General features: G+C 40.5%; 1 pseudogene; it reads left to right on the top strand.

Annotated features, from left to right (window-relative positions):
- The window catches only part of LOC127620106 (focal adhesion kinase 1-like), an 88566-nt pseudogene that overhangs the window by 21257 nt on the left and 43579 nt on the right, over positions 1 to 23730 (top strand).

Genomic DNA, 23730 nt, shown 5'->3' on the forward strand with positions numbered 1-23730 from the left:
CCTCATATAACAATAATTCAGTATATAATGATGATACATAGTTATCTTTTAAATATTAAAAATTATTTATATATATATATATATATATATATATATATATATATAGGGCTGTCTATTTAACGCGTTAATTCAGTGCGATATTAATTTTATTAAAAATGTACTTTAATTACGATAATATTTTTACGTGTTATTTTTAGTCAAATGAATCGCACTGAATTAACGCTTTAAATAGACGGCCCTAATAATAATATAATAATAATATAATATATATAAATTTAATTTAATTTAATACAATATAAAATTATATAATTTAATATAAAATATAAAAATACAATATAAAATAATATAATATAACTTAATATCAAATAATATATTAATATAATATGATATAATTTAATATAAAATAAAATAATATAATTTAATATAAAATAATATAAAATAAAATAATATAATTTAATATAAAATAATATAAAATAAAATAATATAATTTAATATAAAATAATATAATATAAAATAATATAATTTAATATAAAATAATATAGTAATATAATATAAAATAATATCATTTAATATAAAATAATATAATAAAATTGTAATATAATATAATATAAAAAATAACATTTTATTTTGTATAAAAAAAATTTAACTGACCTATTCGAAAATGTATACTGTGCTGCTTAATTATTCAGGATATGTTAAACATGAGCATATAATGTATCTGTGCTTATTAGGAGAAATTGATTTTAATATCCGGCTAAATACAACAGAACTGGTCACATTAACAAGCCTGTAATCTTATATTACTCTTGACTCACACATAATACTCGGAGGTTTATCTCTTATGATACAGGGATGTTTAAAGGGCTCAAGGGTTGGAAATGCAGATTTACAGGCTTTTACTAACATGTCAGTTCACCGGGGATTCATATTATCGGGGGTTTACAGGCTGTTTTATAGTACGTAAAACACGCTGTCATTTTTAATAGAGCTGGAGCGCACAGTCCATAAAGGTCCGTAAATATTACTGGCATGACCAATTCACACTATTAAAATGACTGAGCTGTGGTAATTACTACATAACCCCACATCCCCAAATAAACCAATCCCGTCCGCATAGGCTCCAGTCGACTACTCTGTGCAACTGTACTGTTGCTCTGGATAAAAGCGTCTGCTGAGTCATTACTCTCCAAATGTCTTTGTGTGTGTGTGTGCTCGTTTGTCATCTGTTGATGATTTATGGGGCAGACAGTCGGAGTTGTGTTTGTATGATATCAGTGTCGCACAGCTGTGTGTGTTTTGTGTGCTGGAGTTGTTCAGATCTGTGTGTCATACGTGAATGTGTGTGTGTGATGGGTGATTCACCAAAGCTTTGATGTTCTTTGTGTGTGTGTGTGTGTGTAAGAGAAATACAAACAAACACACACATACATACATATATATATATTTATATACACACGCTCACACACACAGACACACACAAACCAATATATACACACACGCATACACCCACACACACAGGCATACACACACTCACACACACCCATACACAAACATACACACTCACACACACACCTACACACTCACACACACACACACCTACACTCACACACACACACACACACATGTTGTGTTTCCATGTTTTATGGGGACTTTCCATAGACATAATGGTTTTTATACTGTACAAACTTTATATTCTATCCCCTAAACCTAACCCTAACCCTAAACCTAACCCTCACAGAAAACTTTCTGCATTTTTACCTTTTCAAAAAACATAATTTAGTATGATTTATAAGCTGTTTTCCTCATGGGGACCGACAAAATGTCCCCACAAGGTCAAAAATTTCGGGTTTTACTATCCTTATGGGGACATTTGGTCCCCACAAAGTGATAAATACACGCTCACACAAACACACACACACACTCATACACACACACACACACACACTCATACACACACAAACAAATATACATACACACACACAGACACTCACACAGACACACTCACTCACACACACACACACACACACGCACATATACACGCACACACGCGCGCACACACAGTCGCGCGCACTCACACACACTCGCGCGTGTGTGTGCGCGCGTGTGTGTGCGCGCGCGCGTGTGTGCGTGCGTGTGTATGTGCGCGCGTGTGTGCGCGTGTGTGTGTGTGTGTGAGTGTATGTGCGTGTGTGCGTGCGTGTCTGTGTGTGTATGTTAGCATGAGAATGTGGTCTGAAGTCATCGTCAGTGCTTGGTACAGTTGTAGCATTCAGATGTGCATTTTTCCAATTTCGACTTATAATTTGACAGCCCTGCATTTCTGTGGAGAACTAAATGTATTTAATAATTGACCTATAATCAATTATAATCTTGTCTTTGGGAGTTTTTCAATGAGGAAAAAAATTACTGCGTGCAACTTTAAGTGAACTTAACTACACATGTTGAGTAAAGTCAACTTAGTAGGGTTTTCTGTAGGGACATCAGTCATGTGTGTGTATGTGTTCCCACATGACTGATGTTTGTCGGGCCGTGGGTGGGTTTCGTATTTGTAGAACCTGTGTAATCAGTGTTGCGGTGCGATGAACAGATAAGCAGACGTCTGGGAATGCTGGAATGCTTGTGATGGTGCTGTGATCTGCCGTTCGGATTAAAAGTGTACTTTTAATACACTTACTATGATGAACGTGATTTCATAGACATTTCTACATTTTTCCGAAAAAAAATATGTAAAAGTCACTTTCTTGATAACGTAAATATCATCATTTATTTTATATATATATATATATATATATATATATTAATAATACATTTGTTCTTTTCTGTAGCCGTTTCGTTGTTTGTAGCATTAACCGTCCTATTGCGTTCGAATCTACGCACACCTTTTACGTTTGCCGGTCAATTTTGACCCGGTGCAATTCAAGCTTATAAATCATTAATAAACCGACAGACTTCATCTAATTTGTAACTATATAATAAGTTCATACATGTAAAAAGATACAAACATTTTGGCATGTTAACTGACAAATATAACATTTATTTATTATAATAATAATAATTTTTTAAATAATAAAATGTAGAAATTCTTTGACATTTCAAAATATACATTAACTACAGCAAAACTGATGTGATACATGTGAAGGCATATTTTTTATCAGCATATCTTTGAAATTTGATCTAAATATAACATACGGTTTAATATATATTAACATCTATTGCGAGAATTACTAGTAATTTTAATGAATTTCCTATTACTAAAAAGTGCTTAATAGAACTTGGTTGCCAAAAGTTATGAAACCAACGTATTCTCAAAATTGACCCACCTAACGCATTTTGAAAATGGTTATATCTCTTAAACTATTTTATTTAAAAAATCTGAAAACAATGTATTATGTGTATTTTGAAAGTCTTGACAAAGTCACTAAATTTGGTTTTATCAGGAAGACTCGAGTAAAGTTTTAGATGATATTTATTTGATGGATATAAAACAAAAATGTAACGTTTGTCTTTGGCGTAGGCCACGTCTGGCGGTCCGAGAGAGTTGTACTCGAAACCGTCATATCCTGCCGGAGATAGGAGGCAGGGGCGAGGAGCCTACCCCCGTCCGGGACGGGACTCAACAGGTGGTGCTGGGGTGGAGAAGGTTGCGTGTTAGCGCACCGAAACAGCAATGTGTCTTATAAAGCAACGGCTTACATGTGATTGGCTGGGAATTACCCCTCTAATGGTGCGATGATGTACAGATGCTAGTTGTCCCGCTAGAACTACGAACTAAAAAAATGTATTTCCTGTACTAAAAATGGCGTGGTATTTAAAAATGTTTATATACCTCTCCCAGGTCAAAAATGACCCGAATGCAATTTAGAGGGTTAAAACATTTTTAAAAAGTTATCGCATGAAAATCACTTTTACTTGATGGTTTCACCACTTGACAAGTTTTTTGTTTGTTTACCTATTTTAAGAAAAGGCTTGATGCATGTGTTTAAAATATATTTCCAGCTTTATTTTAAAAGATTTCTCTTTTTCATCATTTTGGACAACTTGGTCAATGACCCAGGAATACGAAACGAAATACCCAAAAACGAAACTTATGTCAAAATATTCATTTGTGACTTTCTTCAGGGTTCCCGCAGGTCCTGAAAAGGTCTTAAAATGTCTTAAATATTATAGCAAAAGTCTTAATTTTCATTTAAAGAACTCTTAAATTTGGGGATGTGCTGTAAAGACAGAATCGCGTTTTGGTCCTAACGTGATTATTAAACTTTAACCATTTAATTTAATAAACGAATCGGCTGCGTGTGCTGTGGACTTCTAAGTGAACTCTATATTCAATGATTCCAGTTGGTTATTATTGGTATTTTGGTTGCGCAATATTCTGCTTCTGTGATTTATAATTTTATAATTTTAAGATTGAAAATGTGCAGGCATAAATTTACAAGGTTTGCGAGTTACAGGATTTAAAAATTATCATAATTGTATTTGAGTGAAGTGCAAAACTGTTTTTTGACTCGATTCCACCGTAACCCGTTTTGCCATTTCTCTTGTTTCTGAACAGAATATGACAGACACCTAGCGCACAGAAAAGGCATGGCAACAGCATACCTGGACCCCAACCCAAACCACACCCTGGGGAGCGCCAAGACTTCGCCTCAGCACGGGACGGAGCGGGCCCCCGGAGCCCCTGACCGGGTCCTGAAGGTCTTCCATCATTTCGAAAACAACAGCGAGCACAGCACCTGGTCCAGCAACATCCGCCACGGAGACGCAACTGATGTTAGGGTAAGAAAAGACGAAGCTTAAAAATACAGATATATGGTTGGTAAGAAGTCCAAGCTGATCTTTTGTAGATCAGTTATTAGCCTGTAGCTTTTATACTACATTTATTTAGTTTCTACAAAACACTAAATGCTAATTCTGAGGTTTAAAGAAAATTTAAAAGCCCTTTTGAAGCTCTGCTTTCACTGAAAGTTTAAATTTATCCTCCCTGTGTAACCGGTTCTGCTCGACCCGCTCAGAGCGAGATTCGAACCGGCATCTCTGGCATGAGAGGCTGGCATGGTAACGAGGTGGCTAAAGGCTACAGCCTCTAGCATTAGTTGCTAGTGGCGCCTCTTGTGGCCAGAGGAGTGAAGTTTACACATACCGCACAGCCATCACGTACCAGCCACTCCGAGCGGGATTCGAACCGGCGTCTCTGGCATGAGAGGCTGGCATGGTAACGAGGTGGCTAAAGGCTACAGCCTCTAGCGTCAGTCGCTAGAGTGCCTCTTGTGGCCAGGGGAGTGAGGTTTACACATACTGCACAGCCATCAAGTACCAGCCACTCCGAGCAGGATTCGAACCGGCGTACGTCTCAGGCATGAGAGGCTGGCATGCTAACGAGGTGGCTAAAGGCTACAGCCTCTAGCGTTAGTTGCTAGTGGCGCCTCTTGTGGCCAGGGGAGTGAGGTTTACACATACCGCTTAGTCATCACGTACCAGCCACTCCGAGCGGGATTCGAACCGGCGTCTCTGGCATGAGAGGCTGGCATGCTAACGAGGTGGCTAAAGGCTACAGCCTCTAGCGTTAGTTGATAGTGGCGCCTCTTGTTGCCAGGGGAGTGAGGTTTACTCATACCGCACAGTCATCACGTACCAGCCACTCCGAGCGGGATTCGAACCGGCGTCTCTGGCATGAGAGGCTGGCATGCTAACGCGGTGGCTAAAGGAGTGCATACAGATATCAGACTCCATTAGAGACGCAGATGTCTGTGTTTGACGGATTATTGCGAACACATCCGCAGGAAGATAAACACACTGTTCCTCTTGATCGGACGGTCTCTGGTGACCTCTCAAATTTCCACATTGACCTCTGTGTCTCCTCCAGGCCTCTGTAACTGACCCGCCCTGTGTGGACGCAAGCATGTGAAGATCTAAATATGTGATTATATAAAGTCAACATTCAATTTAAAGTGCTGGTTTATGTTTACTTAACAGGAGCATTAAAACTTTACAATAAGGTTCATTTGTTAATAATAGTTACCAACATTAGTTAGCGTGAACTAACATTGATCCATACTTTTACAGCATATTAATCTTGACTTTAAATTGATTTGTAGATGTGATTGTCAAACAACCGCAGAAAGCTTTATAAGGATGTTCAGATTTCCTGCAGAGGGAATTATATTTCTCCTGAGCTTTGTACGGACCGGCTGAGATTAAAATGAGAGATCCGTTGCGGCAGGCGAGATCCTGATGTGCTCGGTTCATGTTTCAGTCGAAGAATGAATAGAGAAAATGATGTTGCTGTTATGTTAGTCTGTCTTTGTTTTAAAGTGCAATACAATCACAACATAACTGTAATAAAGTGTGCCGTTTAAAACAGGACGATTGTTTTAGAAATGCACCATTTCAGCCCAAAACGGTTAATTATACATAATGGTAATAAATAAGATTATATTATATACTGGGTATCTGGGTATCTCAGCGAGTATTGACGCTGACTACCACCCCTAGAGTCATGAGTTTGAATCCAGGGTGTGCTGAGTGACTCCAGCCGGGTCTCCTAAGCAACCAAATTGGCCCGGTTGCTAGGGAGGGTAGAGTCACATGGGGTAACCTCCTTGTGGTCGCTAGAATGTGGTTCTCGTTCTCGGCGCGTGGTGAGTTGAGCGCGGAAGCCGCGGAGAATAGCGTGAGCCTCCACATGCGTTAGGTCTCCATGGTAACACGCTCAAGAAGCCACGTGATAAGATGCGCGGATTGACGGTCTCAGACGCGGAGGCAACTGAGATTCGCTACGTCACCACGAGGACTTAGAGCGCATTGGGAATTGGGCTTCCAAATTGGGGAGAAAAAGGACCCCCCGTCATTATTTACTCATCCTAACCTCTATAGCTAAAAAAGAGATGTTAAGCAGTATGTTAGGGACTGACCGCCTCAGTCACCATTCACTTTAACTATAAGTAAAAAAGAGCAGCATCAACATTCTTCGATTTAAAAAAAAAAAATTTTATTGTGTTCCCACTGAAGAAAAATAGTCATATGGGTTAGGAACAACATTAGGGTGAGCAAATCCTCATTTTTGGGTGTACCATCCCTTTAAGGTCATGACCTTAGAGAAGGAGTCTGTAAAAATGTGGAAAGCTCTTTTAAACTTTTAGAGTGGTCCCAGGACAGAGCCTTGCGGGACACCCATTGTAAACGTGCTATCTTAAATATTCAGTGTTTCAAATGGAGTGTCAGTGTGTGTTTTTCGACTTTGAAGAAACGCACGATCGGCTGTTGTCTGGCTGGAAAGAGAGCTTTAGTGTAAATACTGTATAACTAAAGTGTGCGGAGAGTAAGTGCGAGACGCTGTCTGGAGGCATTACTGTCACCTGTCCTGACACAGTTGAATGGGGGCCAAAATAAATTACATTTCCTCTCTCATTTGACAGAGATCTTTTTTGGGAGGTGTCACAGTGGGTCACATTTATATGCGTAAATAAATACATTTACTTTGTTAATTAATTGATACAGCCTATATTACAGTACATATCTTTTAAGTGATTATATCATTCATTTAACTGCTGCTGTAATCCATATATTGTGGCTCTAGCGTGATGATGTAATCCATTTAGTGTGTAACCGAGATGAGAGTCAGTGAAACATTGCCAGAATGCCTCTGTTGTGAGCTCATTTTCGTGCGTGTCCTCCGAGCCCTTGGCAGTGCTGCCCCGTGTCTGTAATCCAATCCATGAGGGCCACGACGTTGCCATGGCAACTGCCCAGCTGCCGTGACGGCCACACCACTTTTAACATGTTAGATAATGACCTCGCCTCATTTCAGCAGTGATGTCGTGTGTGTTTTGGCTTGTGCTTTGGATTTGTCGGATACGTGATGTATCGGAGATCAGAAATGCTGAGTGACTCCAGCCGGGTCTCCTTGGCAACCAAATTAGCCTGGTTGCTAGGGAGGGTAGAGTCACGTGGGGTAACCTCCTTGTGGTCGCTATAATGTGGTTCTCGCTCTCGGTGGGGGCGCGTGATGAGTTGAGCGTGGATGCCGCGGTGGATGGCGTGAAGCCTCCACTCGCGCTACATCTGCCGTTACCGTGGAGACGTAGCGCATGTGGAGGCTTCACGCTATTCTCCGCGGCATCCACGCACAACTCACCACACGCTCCACCGAGAGCGAGAACCACATTATAGCGATCACGAGGAGGTTATCCCATGTGATTCTACCCTCCCTAGCAACCGTGCTAATTTGGTTGCTAAGGAGACCCGGCTGGAGTCACTCAGCACACCCTGAGATTCGAACTCACGACTCCGGAGGCCTAATAATATCATTTTAAGTATACTGTGATATAAACTTTTGCTTATATCGCCCACCCCTATATTAGACGCGTTTATGAATGAACAAAAGTTATATTCAGGGATTTACAAAAAAATGCGCCGTATTACTGAGTATTCTTATATTGGTCCGTATAAATAAAATACATTTTTTCTGGTGTTTATTTAGAGAAAAACAGGTGTACAAAACATGCCTTGATTATTTAGACATTTTTATTATTTTTTTTATGTATTTTTTATTTAATTGTCAACTATTAAATTGTTAAATTAAAATGTTGTAAAGCCATTACAGAGCAAATACATAAATATTGATATATACATTAAATACAATGTTGAGATTATTATTTTTACAGCCTTTTAAAGGTCTGGTCACATGATCTTGTGAATCTATAAATCACTTTATATGCTGCAGTTAGCAGTGTGTTATGGGAATATTATGGCCATAAATTGAAATATTGAGCTGCATGTCTTTGTGTTTTTCCTGCAGGGTATCATACAGAAGATCGTGGACATTCATAAAGTGAAGCATGTGGCATGTTTCGGTCTTCGTCTCTCTCACATGTTGTCGGGCTGACCTCCACTGGCTCCACCCAGATATGGGCGTTTCCCACGTGAGAGAGAAGTACGAACAGGACCGCCCACAGGATGAGTGGAGGTAAGTAATTCATTCACAGGCATGTATTTGTGATGGCTGGGCGATATATCAAATATTGCAATTCATTTGGCCGCTATGTTTCTTAAGAGCATGTGATTAGACTCATTTGAGGATCCTTCAGAGCTGCAAAAATTTATCAAAATAACATCAGAGTCGCGATATTGTCATATGTGTGTATTATATCCAGGGTGACTCCAGTCAGGTCTCCTAAGCAACCAAATTGTCCTGGTTGCTAGGGAGGGTAGAGTCACATGAGGTAACCAAATTGGCCCGGTTGCTAGGTAGGGTAGAGTCACATTGGGGTAACCAAATTGGCCGGTTGCTAGGGAGGGTAGAGTCACATGGGGTAACCAAATTGGCCCGGTTGCTAGGGAGGGTAGTCACATGGGGTAACCAAATTGGCCCGGTTGCTAGGGAGGGTAGAGTCACATGGGGTAACCAAATTGGCCCGGTTGCTACGGAGGGTAGAGTCACATGGGGTAACCAAATTTGCCCGGTTGCTAGGGAGGGTAGAGTCACATTGGGGTAACCAAATTGGCACGGTTGCTAGGGAGGGTAGAGTCACATTGGGGTAACCAAATTGGCGGTTGCTAGGGAGGGTAGAGTCACATTGGGGTAACCAAATTGGCCGGTTGCTAGGGAGGGTAGAGTCACATTGGGGTAACCAAATTGGCCGGTTGCCAGGAGGGTAGAGTCACATTGGGGTAACCAAATTGGCCGGTTGCCAGGGAGGGTAGAGTCACATTGGGGTAACCAAATTGGCGGTTGCTAGGAAGGGTAGAGTCACATTGGGGTAACCAAATTGGCCGGTTGCTAGGTAGGGTAGAGTCACATTGGGGTAACCAAATTGGCTGGTTGCTAGGGAGGGTAGAGTCACATGGGATAACCAAATTGGCCTTGTTGCTAGGGAGGGTAGAGTCACATGGGGTAACCAAATTGGCCCGGTTGCTAGGGAGGGTAGAGTCACATTGGGTAACCAAATTGGCCCGGTTGCTAGGGAGGGTAGAGTCACATGGGGTAACCAAATTGGCCCGGTTGCTAGGGAGGGTAGAGTCACATGGGGTAACAAAATTGGCCCGGTTGCTAGGGAGGGTAGAGTCACATGGGGTAACCAAATTGGCCCGGTTGCTACGGAGGGTAGAGTCACATGGGGTAACCAAATTGGCCCGGTTGCTAGGGAGGATAGAGTCACATGGGGTAACCAAATTGGCCCGGTTGCTAGGGAGGATAGAGTCACATGGGGTAACCAAATTGGCCCGGTTGCTAGGGAGGATAGAGTCACATGGGGTAACCAAATTGGCCCGGTTGCTAGGGAGGGTAGAGTCACATTGGGGTAACCAAATTGGCCGGTTGCTAGGGAGGGTAGAGTCACATTGGGGTAACCAAATTGTCCGGTTGCTAGGGAGGGTAGAGTCACATTGGGGTAACCAAATTGGCCGGTTGCCAGGGAGGGTAGAGTCACATTGGGGTAACCAAATTGGCCGGTTGCCAGGGAGGGTAGAGTCACATTGGGTAACCAAATTGGCCCGGTTGCTAGGGAGGGTAGAGTCACATTGGGTAACCAAATTGGCCCGGTTGCTAGGGAGGGTAGAGTCACATGGGGTAACCAAATTGGCCCGGTTGCTAGGGAGGGTAGAGTCACATGGGGTATCCAAATTGGCCCGGTTGCTAGGGAGGGTAGAGTCACATGGGGTAACCAAATTGGCCCGGTTGCTAGGGAGGATAGAGTCACATGGGGTAACCAAATTGGCCCGGTTGCTAGGGAGGATAGAGTCACATGGGGTAACCAAATTGGCCCGGTTGCTAGGGAGGATAGAGTCACATGGGGTAACCAAATTGGCCCGGTTGCTAGGGAGGATAGAGTCACATGGAGTAACCAAATTGGCCCGGTTGCTAGGGAGAATAGAGTCACATGGGGTAACCTCCTCGTGGTCGCTATAATGTGGTTCTCGCTCTCGGTGGGACGCAAGGAGAGTGTGTGTGTGTGCGTGCGTGCGTGTTAAATTCTAAATTGAACCTACCCTCTTTGAAAACGGACAGCTGGCAGCTCCAACCCTCGTTGCCATGGAGATGCTCTGGGCAACTGTGGCACTGCGGCAGGACGAGTGTTTGAATGTACACCTCTAAATCTGTGTGCGTGGCCTGCTTTTGTTCTTTTACACAAAGTGCGTGCGTGTCTCTGGGTTTGTGAGTCCATGTCGGTCTTTAAAAAGTGAGTTATGTCCTCACAGATGGCATTTTTTATGTCCTCTCGTCTCTGCCCACAATGCAACGGCGAACTCATCAGGTCCCTGTGCCCTATGAAGCAGCTGTAGCTTTCATTCACGCTCTCAAACATGATTAGTTCGGTCGATCACAGAACGGAGAACCCAATGAAAAGAGCGTCAGTGATTTAAAATCGCAGCGTTGCAGTTATTGTTTTTATCTCACCATTAACCATTGGCATATAAATGAAAAGGCTAGAATGTTCTGAACTGTTTACAGAACTGCCGGGTCTCCTTAAAGGGACAGTACCGTTTTTTAGCACGTGCTCAACAAATCGATGTAAATACCTGTAAATTGTACTAATTATGCAATTAAACAATAAACATGTAAATAAATATAATATGTGCAATATATATATCCTATTTATTGATTAAATACATTGAATTGATACTGAATGAAATTGAATATGTTTATGCTGTACCTAGTTACTACACCAGCCTCTTGAGACCGTCAATCCGTGCATCTTATTGTGTGGCTTGTTGAGCTTGTTGTCATGGTGACATAGCGCATGTGCAGGCTTCACGCCATCCACCGCGCCATCTACGCTCAACTCACCACATCAGAGTGGCGAGTAGGTTACCCCATGTGACTCTACTCTCCCTAGCAACCGGGCCAAGTTGGTTGCTTAGGAGACCTGGATGGAACTAGCGAATACAACTCGAGCGAAATGGTAAATGGTCTGCACTTTTATATAGCGCCTTTTTTTAACGTTAGCGGTTACCAAAGCGCTTTACACTGTGTCTCATTCACACATTCATACACGCATTCACACACATCAATGGCGGCAGAGCTGCATGCAAGGTGCTAGCCTGCCATTGGGAGCAACTTGGGGTTCAGTGTCTTGCCCAAGGACACTTCGGCATGTGGAGTCATGTGGGCCGGGAATCAAACCACCAAACCTGGGTAATACATTATAAGCACCCATTTGAATCGAGAGCTTGTGAACCGAATCAAATAGGGAAATCTGTATCAATATTAGTTGATATTAGTTAATTTGTTAGCCATAATTACAAACCAGCAAAGCATTTAATTAACGCCGTTATAATTGACCTGGCTAGTCATGGTAGACTAGCATAGAGGGGTTCACTTATAAGCCTGGGAACTTTATTTCCTGATGTGCTAATTCAGACCCTGTGCACACTGACTCACAGAAATGACATAAAGACTTACTCAGATTGTGTGCAACATGTATTAAACGGTCTGTGAACCATCTGTTGGTGTGCGGATATTTTGTGTGTGAATTCTGATTATGTCACATTTTTTCTAACACTAATTTCCTCCGTCAGTGTCCGTGTTCTCCGTGCTCAGAGCTGGAAAATTCCGGCCAAATTCCATCCTGCTTTCCTTCCCAACAATCTTAATTCCTCTCATTTTGTCATTTTACTAACAATCGTGCCTGCCTTTGAACTTGGTGGCCGGACCGTCCTCATCTGTCACCGTTCCTGAAAGCTTCTCCATTCCCGGACTGTGCGTTTGGAAATCCCAGAGTTTGTTCTGTAATCAGATAAGGCCGTTTGTTTCAGAGAGGAGGTAAGGAGGGTTCTTTGTCTTTAGTTGGGAAAAAGGAATTTTTTCTTAACACTTGTTGGAAGGGCGTAACCTTGCCGATTTGCCCGCCCGGAGCCATTACACTGGCACACACTTCACAACACAGTTGTGTTGGCATAGAGTGTTGGTGGCGGCGTAGTCGGCTAAAGCACACAACTGGTAATCAGAAGGTTGCTGGTTTTATCCCCACAGCCACCACCATTGTGTCCTTGAGTAAGGCACTTAACTCCAGGTTGCTCCGGGGGGATTGTCCCTGTAATAAGTGCACTGTAAGTCGGGAAGGAGGAGGGATGCCGGTCGCGGAGTCCTCGACACTGCCGTCCACCCGGGGGAGCACCGCTGCCATCCGCCGGGGTATGGAGTAGCCGAACCGCCCAGATGCAGTGAATGTCCGCGGGCGAGTGGGGACTGGACTCCCCGACCGCCTGGAGTGATGGAGCCGCTGCCTGGGCTGGAGGAGAGCCCTGCCATCCCCCAGAAACGAGGAGGGGTCGAAAGAAGACCGCCGTCCGCGAGGTGAGTAGGGAAGAGACTCCCCGACCGCCTGGAGCTGTAGAGCCGCTGCCAGGGGCGGAGAAGTCTCCCCACGAGATGCTGGGAACGCGGAGGGGCATTCTGTCCGACGGGGGTCCTGGGTCTGACTCTGGACCGCGCGGGGAGGAGCGGCTGCCGTCTGCCTGAGAGGATGGAGGAGTGATTGAGGACCATTATGTACGTCACCACGAGGACTTTGGGAATTGGGCAAAGTTGGGGAGAACTGCAACTAAAGCACTTTCAGAGTGTAGTTGAAGTTGTAAATTTGGATTCAGTCCCTGTTTTCTCCATTTCTCAGAAACTAAGATTTGATCATTTCCTGAATCAGTTCCAGGAAGTCATGAAAAACTATCAAGGATCGTTTCCTCTCGAGTGCTCCAGCAGACCCTTCAGATGAGACAGTCCTGTAAACGACTGTAACAGAGATCAGAGTGTAGACGCACGGAAAGAATAATCATTATTTTATGTGATGACATCATGAAGAATTTACGATGACTCATTTCAGTATTCGTCTGCATGCATATCACTTTAGTCATTCAGATGCATCTTTAACACTTCAGTGTGTCGTGTTCCCCATTTTATTGGGTTTTATTATATAAAAATATATAAATAAATCAAAGAGCAAACAAAAAATAAACCTGAGACTCGAGCGTGACCGCTGTGTGCATTTTCCATTTTCCTTTTTGATTTGTAACTAGTAGCACCTAATAAACATGCAAAAAATACAAAAATAGTTTTCCTAAAAATGTATGTCCTCATATGTGGACATATTCCCTAAGTTGGGAATTTTTAAATAATACCAAGCTATAATCAAATGATTTATTATGTGTCCAGGAGTGTTGATTAAGCATGTTTTTGAGACATTACAGCTGATTTCTGTAAAGCTGAATAATTAATTCTAATTATAAGCATCGTCCAATCACAGCCAACCATTGTGAATCTATGTACTGATGATCATCGTCCCATGTGTGTCAAACATGTTGAGTGATCCAAACATCATCTGCAGCCTGAAACTGAACTTTTGATCAGATTTTAGAAGTGAACGCACTTGAGAGCAAGGGAGCATCCTATAGCTCCCTATTTAGTGCACTACTTAACCTCCAGTGTGCTGTCTGTCTGCACTGGTCTCAGAACAGTTATAGGAGAGCTATAGGATGCTCCCTTGCTCCCTATTTAGTGCATGACTTAACCTCCAGTGTGCTGTCTGTCTGCACTGGTCTCAGAACAGTTATAGAGAGCTATAGGATGCTCCCTTGCTCCCTATTTAGTGCACTACTTAACCTCCAGTGTGCTGTCTGTCTGCACTGGTCTCAGAACAGTTATAGGAGAGCTATAGGATGCTCCCTTGCTCCCTATTTAGTGCATGACTTAACCTCCAGTGTGCTGTCTGTCTGCACTGGTCTCAGAACAGTTATAGGAGAGCTATAGGATGCTCCCTTACTCCCTATTTAGTGCACTACTTAACCTCCAGTGTGCTGTCTGTCTGCACTGGTCTCAGAACAGTTATAGGAGAGCTATAGGATGCTCCCTTACTCCCTATTTAGTGCACTACTTAACCTCCAGTGTGCTGTCTGTCTGCACTGGTCTCAGAACAGTTATAGGAGAGCTATAGGATGCTCCCTTACTCCCTATTTAGTGCACTACTTAACCTCCACCATACTGTACAGTGATAAGAAAATTAAACATAACAAATGTATATTAAAATGAAGCGAAATGACCCACAGATGTGTTCATGTTGAAAGTTATTCAAAATAACACGTTTTTCTACTTTTGAGGAAATTCAGTGCCAGTGTACACAAATGTGGACATCGTGTTTATCAGGGCGCTGATGCACGAAACATGAACGGATTATTTAAAGCGGCATATCAAACGAAACTAGAGACTCTCCTCTTTACATCCAAACAGGTTTCAATGGAACAACTTGAAGAGGTTTCTTACCAGAGGCACTTTTGCTGGCGCTGCATCCGTAGGAACGCTTCACAGAAATCGACAGCATGCTGTTGTGTCACGTGACTCGATGCGGTAGATGTTTAACCCTTAAATGACAGTCTAGACTCTTGTGAACAGAATTCAATCATTTTTATTCATTTAAATTATGCGTGGCTGTAAGGGGGTATAAGATAAACGAGGAGGCGAGAACCGGCTTGACAATAGAAATACTAGTTTAATGATAAACTGAACCAAAACACACAAATATAAACACACAGAGCAGCTGCCTGTAATTCTCTCTCTCGAACTGTCGTCCCGGAACTTTATCCCTCGTGCACCCCCATCAGGCTGATTGAGGAACAGCCGTTCGTTGTTCCAGCCTGGCCCCACCCTCCTCCGCTCTAAAGTGGCTTATGGTGAATCCAAAACAGATGTGTTTTAGGAGCACAGATGTGTGTTTTTAGTGTTGTTTGGGATATGATCATTAATGTTATTGTCGCTTTCTCTCTGGCAGGTATGAGTTAAGGATCCGTTACCTGCCAAAGGGCTTCCTGCATCAGTTTACTGAAGACAAACCAACACTGAACTATTTTTATCAGCAGGTGGGTGCGGGTGCCCGTACGGCCCATCTGCAGCTGCACTACATACACACACGCATGCTGCATTACTGCATGCATTCACATCCCGCCGCTGGTGCGCTGACGGCTTTGTGTCTGAGATGCACTGATGCTTGAACGCAAGAACACAAGACCGATTCATCAGATCACGTGTGAGTGTGTGTGTGTGTGTGTGTGTGTGTGTGTGTGTGTGTGTGTGTGTGTGTGTGTGTGTGTGAGTGGGTGTGTGTGTGTGTGTGAGTGGGAGTGTGTGTGTGAGTGTGAGTGTGTGTGAGTGTGTGTGAGTGTGTGTGAGTGTGTGTGTCTGTGTGAGTGTGAGTGTGTGTGTGTGTGTGTGTGTGTGTGTGTGTGTGAGTGTGTGTGTCTGTGTCTGTGTCTGTGAGTGTGTGTGTCTGTGTGAGTGTGAGTGTGTGTGTGAGTGTGTGTGTGTGTGTGTGTGTGTGTGTATCAGTGTGTGTGTGTGTGTGTGTGAGAGAGTGTAAGTGTGTGTGTGTGTGAGAGAGTGTAAGTGTGTATGTGTATGTGTGTGTGTGAAAGAGTGTAAGTGTGTAAGTGTGTATGTGAGTGTGTGTGTGTGTGAGTGTGTGTGTGGGAGTGTGTGAAAGAGTGTAAGTGTGTATGTGTGAGTGTGTGTATGTGTGTGTGGGAGTGTGTGTGGGAGTGTGTGAGTGTGTGTGTGAGTGTGTGTGTGTGTCTGTGAGTGTGTGTCTTTGTGAGTGTGAGTGTGTGTGTGTGTCTGTGAGTGTGTGTGTCTGTGTGAGTGTGTGTGTGTGTCTGTGAGTGAGTGTGTGTGTGTGTGAGAGAGTGTAAGTGTGTGTGTGTGTGTGTGTGTGTGAGAGAGAGTGTAAGAGAGAGTGTAAGTGTGTATGTGTGTGTGTGTGTGTCAGTGTGTGTGTGTGTGAGAGAGTGTAAGTGTGTGTGAGTGTGTGTGAGTGTGTGTGTGTGTGTGTGTGTGTGTGTGTGTGTGTGTGTGTGAGAGAGTGTGTGTGGTTTAAAGTAGGTCATCGAGTGTGTGGTGCATGTCCGTTCCTTTGACATGATTCGGGTTGTCTCATCCGCTGCTGCAGTTCGGTTGTGTTCAGACGAGCATACTATTCTTATTATTAGTGCTTTATACAGTGTGTACATATATACTGTATATAAGCACATATATACTGAATATAAGCACACATATATACTGTATATAAGCACATATATATATACTGTATATAAGCACATATATATATACTGTATATAAGCACATATATATATACTGTATATAAGCACATATGTACTGTATATAAGCGCATATATATACTGTATATAAGCGCATGTACTGTATATAAGCACATATATGTACTGTATATAAGCACATATGTACTGTATATAAGCACATATATATATATATACTGTATATAAGCACATATATATACACACTGTATATAAGCACATATATATACACTGTATATAAACACATATATATACTGTATATAAGCACATATATATACACTGTATATAAGCACATATATACACTGTATATAAGCACATATATATATATATACACTGTATGTAAGCACATATATATATATACTGTATATAAGCACATATATATATATATACTGTATATAAGCACATATATACACTGTATATAAGCACATATATATACTGTATATAAGCACATATATATATACACTGTATATAAGCACATATATATACTGTATATAAGCACATATATATATATACTGTATATAAGCACATATATATATACTGTATATAAGCACATATATATACTGTATATAAGCACATATATATATATATATATATACTGTATATAAGCACACATATATATATACAGCACATATATATACACTGTATATAAACACATATATATACTGTATATAAGCACATATATATACACTGTATATAAGCACATATATACACTGTATATAAGCACATATATATACTGTATATAAGCACATATATATATACACTGTATATAAGCACATGTACTGTATATAAGCACATATATGTACTGTATATAAGCACATATATGTACTGTATATAAGCACATATGTACTGTATATAAGCACATATATATATATATATATACTGTATATAAGCACACATATATATATACAGCACATATATATACACTGTATATAAACACATATATATACTGTATATAAGCACATATATATACACTGTATATAAGCACATATATACACTGTATATAAGCACATATATATACTGTATATAAGCACATATATATATACACTGTATATAAGCACATATATATATACTGTATATAAGCACATATGTACTGTATATAAGCACATATATATACTGTATATAAGCACATGTACTGTATATAAGCACATATATGTACTGTATATAAGCACATATATATACTGTATATAAGCACATATGTACTGTATATAAGCACACATATATATACTGTATATAAGCACATATATATACTGTATATAAGCACATATATATACTGTATATAAGCACATATATATATACACTGTATATAAGCACATATATATATATATGTACTGTATATAAGCACATATGTATTGTATATAAGCACATATATATACTGTATATAAGCACATATATATACACTGGATATAAGCACATATATACTGTAAAGCATTATGTAATGCGCTCGACTTGACCTTTCACTTCCACTGTGATGAATGAACCAGGATTTTTATCATCCTGACTCCAGAAGGTGAGACATCATATTAAACTGGTGTCCCAGCTGAGTGTAATTTACTGGATTAGTTTTATGTACGTCAGTATCTGTGATCTGTGTTGTTTTGAGTGATTCATGTTTGTGAGAAGTGGTGCAGAACACCTGCTGTTGCGTCAGACATGAATCACACACAATCTCAGAGCGGCTCTCTATTACACTCTCTATAACACGTTTATAGAACTTTAATAACAAGGTTATATAGGATTATACTCTATCACTAGCGTTAGCGTTAGCATTACACTTCGATACATATAATGTGACGTTTATATTTTAATGAATGAACTTTTCATCTGTTGAGTGTGTCGTTTTATAAAGTCTCTCTTTATTTTCTTTCAATCCTCCTTTCTTTCTTTCCTTTCTTTCTTCCTTTCTATCCTTACATATTTATTCCTCTCTTTCTTTCTTCTGTCCTTTCTTTATTTCATCCTTCCTCTTTCTTCCATCCTTCTTTCTTCCTTCTTTCTTTCTTCCTTTCTTTCATTCTTTCTATCCTTCCATCTTTCTTCCTCTCTTTCTTGCTTCCTTTCTTTCTTTCTTTCTTTATATCCTTACATATTTATTCCTCTCTTTCTTCCGTCCTTTCTTTCTTCCTCCTTTCTTTCTTTATTTCTTTCATCCTTCCTCTTTCTTCCATCCTTTCTTCCTCCTTTTCTTTCTTTCTATCCTTCCATCTTTCTTCCTCCTTTCTTTCTTTCTTTCTTCCATCCTTCGTTCTTTCTTTCTTTATTTCATCCTTTCTTCCTCTCATTCTTCCTCTATTCTTTCTTTTATCCTTTCTTTCTTCCATCCATCCTTCCTTCCTCTCTTTCTTTCTTTCTTCCTCCTTTCTTTCTTTCTATCCTTTCTTCCATCTATCCTTCCTCCTTTCTTTACTCTTTCTTGCATCTTTCCTTTTTCTTTCTTTCTATCCTTACATCTTTCTTCCTCCTTTCTTTCTTTCTTTCTTTCTATCCTTACATATTTCTTCCTCTCTTTCTTTCTTCCTCCTTTCTTTCTTTCTATCATCCTTCGTTTCTTCATTCTTTCTTGCATCCTTTCTTTCTTTCTTTCTATCCTTCCATCTTTCTTTATTTCATCCTTTCTTTCTTTCTATCCTTCCATCCTTTCTTCCTCTCTTTCTTTCCTCCTTCCTTTCTTTCTTTCTTTCTTGCATCCTTTCTTTATTTCATCCTTTCTTTCTTTATTTCATCCTTTCTTTCTTCCTCCTTTCTTTCTTTCTTCCATCCTTCGTTCTTTCTTTCTTGCATCCTTTCTTTCATGTTTTCTTCCTCCTTTCTTTATTTCATCCTTTCTTCCTCTCGTTCTTCCTCCTTTCTTTCTATTCTTACATATTTCTTCCTCTCTTTCTTTCTTCCTCCTTTCTTTCTTTCTTTCTTGCATCCTTTCTTTATTTCATCCTTTCTTCCTCTCGTTCTTCCTCCTTTCTTTCTTTCATCCTTCGTTTTTTCTTTCTTTCTTGCATCCTTTCTTTCATGTTTTCTTACTCCTTTCTTTCTTTATTTCATCCTTTCTTCCTTCTTCTTTCTTCCTCTTTTCTTTCTTTATTTCATCCTTTCTTTCTTTAATTCATCCTTTCTTCCTCTCGTTCTTCCTCCTTTCTTTCTTTCTTTCATCCTTTCTTTCTTCTCTTTCTTTCTATCCTTCCATCTTTCTTCCTCCTTTATTCTTTCTTGCATCTTTCCTCCTTTCTTTCATGCTTTCTTCCTCCTTTCTTTCTTCCTTCTTCCCTATTTACATTTGACATTTACATGTATGCATTTGTCAGACTTACAGTGATTATTGTGGCACTTTGTTCCTTCCAAACCATCATTCCTCCATTCCTCCCTTCCTCTCTTTCCTAACATTTCTTCCAAACCTCCTTCCAGCTTCAACTCTCAACTGCTGGAGTCAAATATTTTATTGCATTTTTCTGCATTTAAAATAATGTAAAAAACTGATATAATTGTGTTATTGTCTGTGTAAAGGTGAAGGATGACTACATGTTAGAGATGGCCGATAAGGTGGAGCAGGAGATGGCGCTGAAGCTGGGCTGTCTTGAGATCAGGTCTGTTCAAACTCCTGGTGAAACTCTTCAGCGCTCATGAAGAACATGTTTGTGCTGAATTTGTGTTTTTGCCCTTTTTTAGGAGGTTCTACAGAGAGATGAGAGGAAATGCTCTGGATAAAAAATCCAACTATGAACTGTTAGAGTAAGTATTATTTTATTTGCTCTAAATTCTCCGAAAGCAAACCGCACCTGTTTAACATCCTGCAGCGTTACACTGTCTGATCTGTTTTGTGTCTCACAGGAAAGACGTTGGACTTCGACGATTCTTCCCCAAAAGTTTATTGGAATCCGTTAAGGTGAGATGATGCTTTCTGGTTCACAAGTCCCACCTGGTACAAGCAGGTGATTTGAGGTATCATTCATGTCCACAAACAGTGCAGGACAATTTGGGGCGACCCCACTCTTAGTGAGACACACACTCACACCCACAGACAGATGCTCCGTAACAATTGGGGCTGTCCTTTGACCTTAAGGGTCATCCTTAAAGGTGTGCGTGGGCAAGTGGACGGGGAACGGTGTAATTTTACTGCCCCAGAATTGTCCCCCAGCCCCCAAACAAAGACTTTCACGAAATCTTTTCAAATAGTTCAATCAAAACATCTGTTTCCACATTTTTTTTAAACATTTTCCGGAGCAATATTTGCATAAAACACACCAAAAAAAAAATGCTGCTATGGCTGAATCACAACATGCTGATATTCAGTACACTTATGTGACATTACAGATAATAATATTAATAATAAAACCATTTCATATTATATTATTGTTATCATGAGTATTATTGTGACTACTTTAAATATGACACTATTATACAGTTTTCAGTTTCACGCATCCGGTTGAATAGAGCTCTTATTTCAGCGGGACTTTTATTTTGAAAGACCTTTGAAGTTCTTCTTGTTTGTGAAGGGTTAATTATATCAAGCTTCCCGCGACTCGCGAGCTGAAATCTCTGAGCTGCAGCGGTGAAAACGGTCATTTGAGAGTTCACAGACGATTATACGCTAAACACACTGATCTACGGCAGATGGATACTATTGGACACACTGCATGAAAATCAAGCATCAGTAGTGTTTGTTGTGTTTGTGTGCACACCTGATTGTGTGTGTGTGAAGGAGATGACAGAGTAAGACACACTCACACAAACACACACACACACTCTCACACAAACACACACTCACTCACACAAACACACACACACTCACACAAACACACACACTCACACAAACACACAATCACACACACACACAGTCTCACACACACACACACACTCTCACACACAAACACACACACTCACAAACATACACACACACTCACAAAAAACACACACTCACACACACAGACACACACAAACATACACACACACACACACACACACACACTCTCACACTCACAGAAAAACTCACACACTCACACACACAAACACTCTCTCACACACACACACAAACATACAAACACACCCACTCACACACACACACAAACACACTCACACACACTCACACACACTCACAAACTTACAAACACACACACACACACACACACAGAGACACAAACACACACACACACTCACACACACACACACAAACTTACAAACACACACACACACAGAGACACACACACACACACTCACACACACACACACAGAGACACACACACAAACACACACACAAACACACACATTTACTTATTAACTGTGTACATACCATCGAATTAAGGCGAGTTGTTTTTATATAAATCTAGTTTTCAAGTTTACAATCAATTTTCAGAATTAAAAAAAAACTAAAAAAATATTTAATTTATTTTTGGATTGTTTTTCCAATTGAGGATGTCCCAAAATGACTTTTTTTTTCTCCATTACCCCAAAACACACAAAAAAGCCAAAAGAAATCTGAGAAGCTGAATATTTTGAAAAAATAAAACATTTATTTGAACTTTTTAGTGGAGTCAAAAAATACAATAATAAAAAAAAAATAAATAATATTATTTACCAAATTAGTTTCAAAAAATAAAATAAACAATTTATCTCATTACTGAAACATGCCAACCAAACTCGCACCTTTTCATTAACCCAAATAGTGCCAACCTAAATAAATACACACACACACACACACACACATTTACTTTGAATTAAGGCAAGTTGATTTATATAAAGCTAAGTACAATATATACGTATATAAATTCGATTGTTTTTCCAAATGAGTATGTCCCAAACCTGTATGACTGACTGACTTCTGCAGAACACAAAATGAGAAGTTTAAAAGAATGACTAAGCTGTTCTTTTCCAGACAATGCAAGTGAATGGGGACTGGACTGATTGAGCTATAAGAGCTCAGTGCTTTGTGATACTTCACGTATTACGTGATAAAGAGCCTCCAATGATCATTTGAAGATTACAAGGGGCTCCGTTTTCAGGCTGTAGATAAAGAAAACTTGCATTTCACTCTGTGTTTGGTCTGTCAGACCCTTCCCATAATTCCTCCACAGATGTAAGGCCAGATACAGAGTGGCACTTCCTGTCGGGAAGGGTGGACCGGCCTTCTGACGTGACCGATCACATGTTCCAGTGTATCTGATCTGTGTTTATCTGTTCCTGAAATACTGTAAACTCATGATGCCAGATTACAGATGGATATCCCTGAAATGTGCTTCCAGAAAGATCTAATGTGCTTTTAGCATGTGTCGGCTTTGATTGAGATTCAGTGTGAGTGTTGTTGAGAAGAGTGAGAGATCACTGGGTGTCTTGTGTGATTGACAGCTCAATGAGGTGAAAGTTATGACAATATTTGCTGTAATAGTTTGATTTATAAGTAATTCTGTCATATGAAAGTGGCCTTGCTTAAGCATGAAACAAAAGAAGAATAGCATCATTATTGCTCATTCTCAGGGGCCGTTCAGACCGAATGTGTTCTTGCACTAAAAACACGGAGCTCCAGCACAAGACTCATTAAAAAGTGCAGCGACGCGGCACAACAAAGATGTCTGTTTATGGTAAATGGTCTGCACTTATATAGCACCTTTTTAACCTTAACGGTATTCAAAGCACTTTACACTGTGACTCATTCACACACACATTCACACACACCAATGG

The sequence above is a fragment of the Xyrauchen texanus genome, chromosome 26, assembly GCF_025860055.1.
Source record: "Xyrauchen texanus isolate HMW12.3.18 chromosome 26, RBS_HiC_50CHRs, whole genome shotgun sequence".
Classification (NCBI taxonomy): domain Eukaryota; kingdom Metazoa; phylum Chordata; class Actinopteri; order Cypriniformes; family Catostomidae; genus Xyrauchen; species Xyrauchen texanus.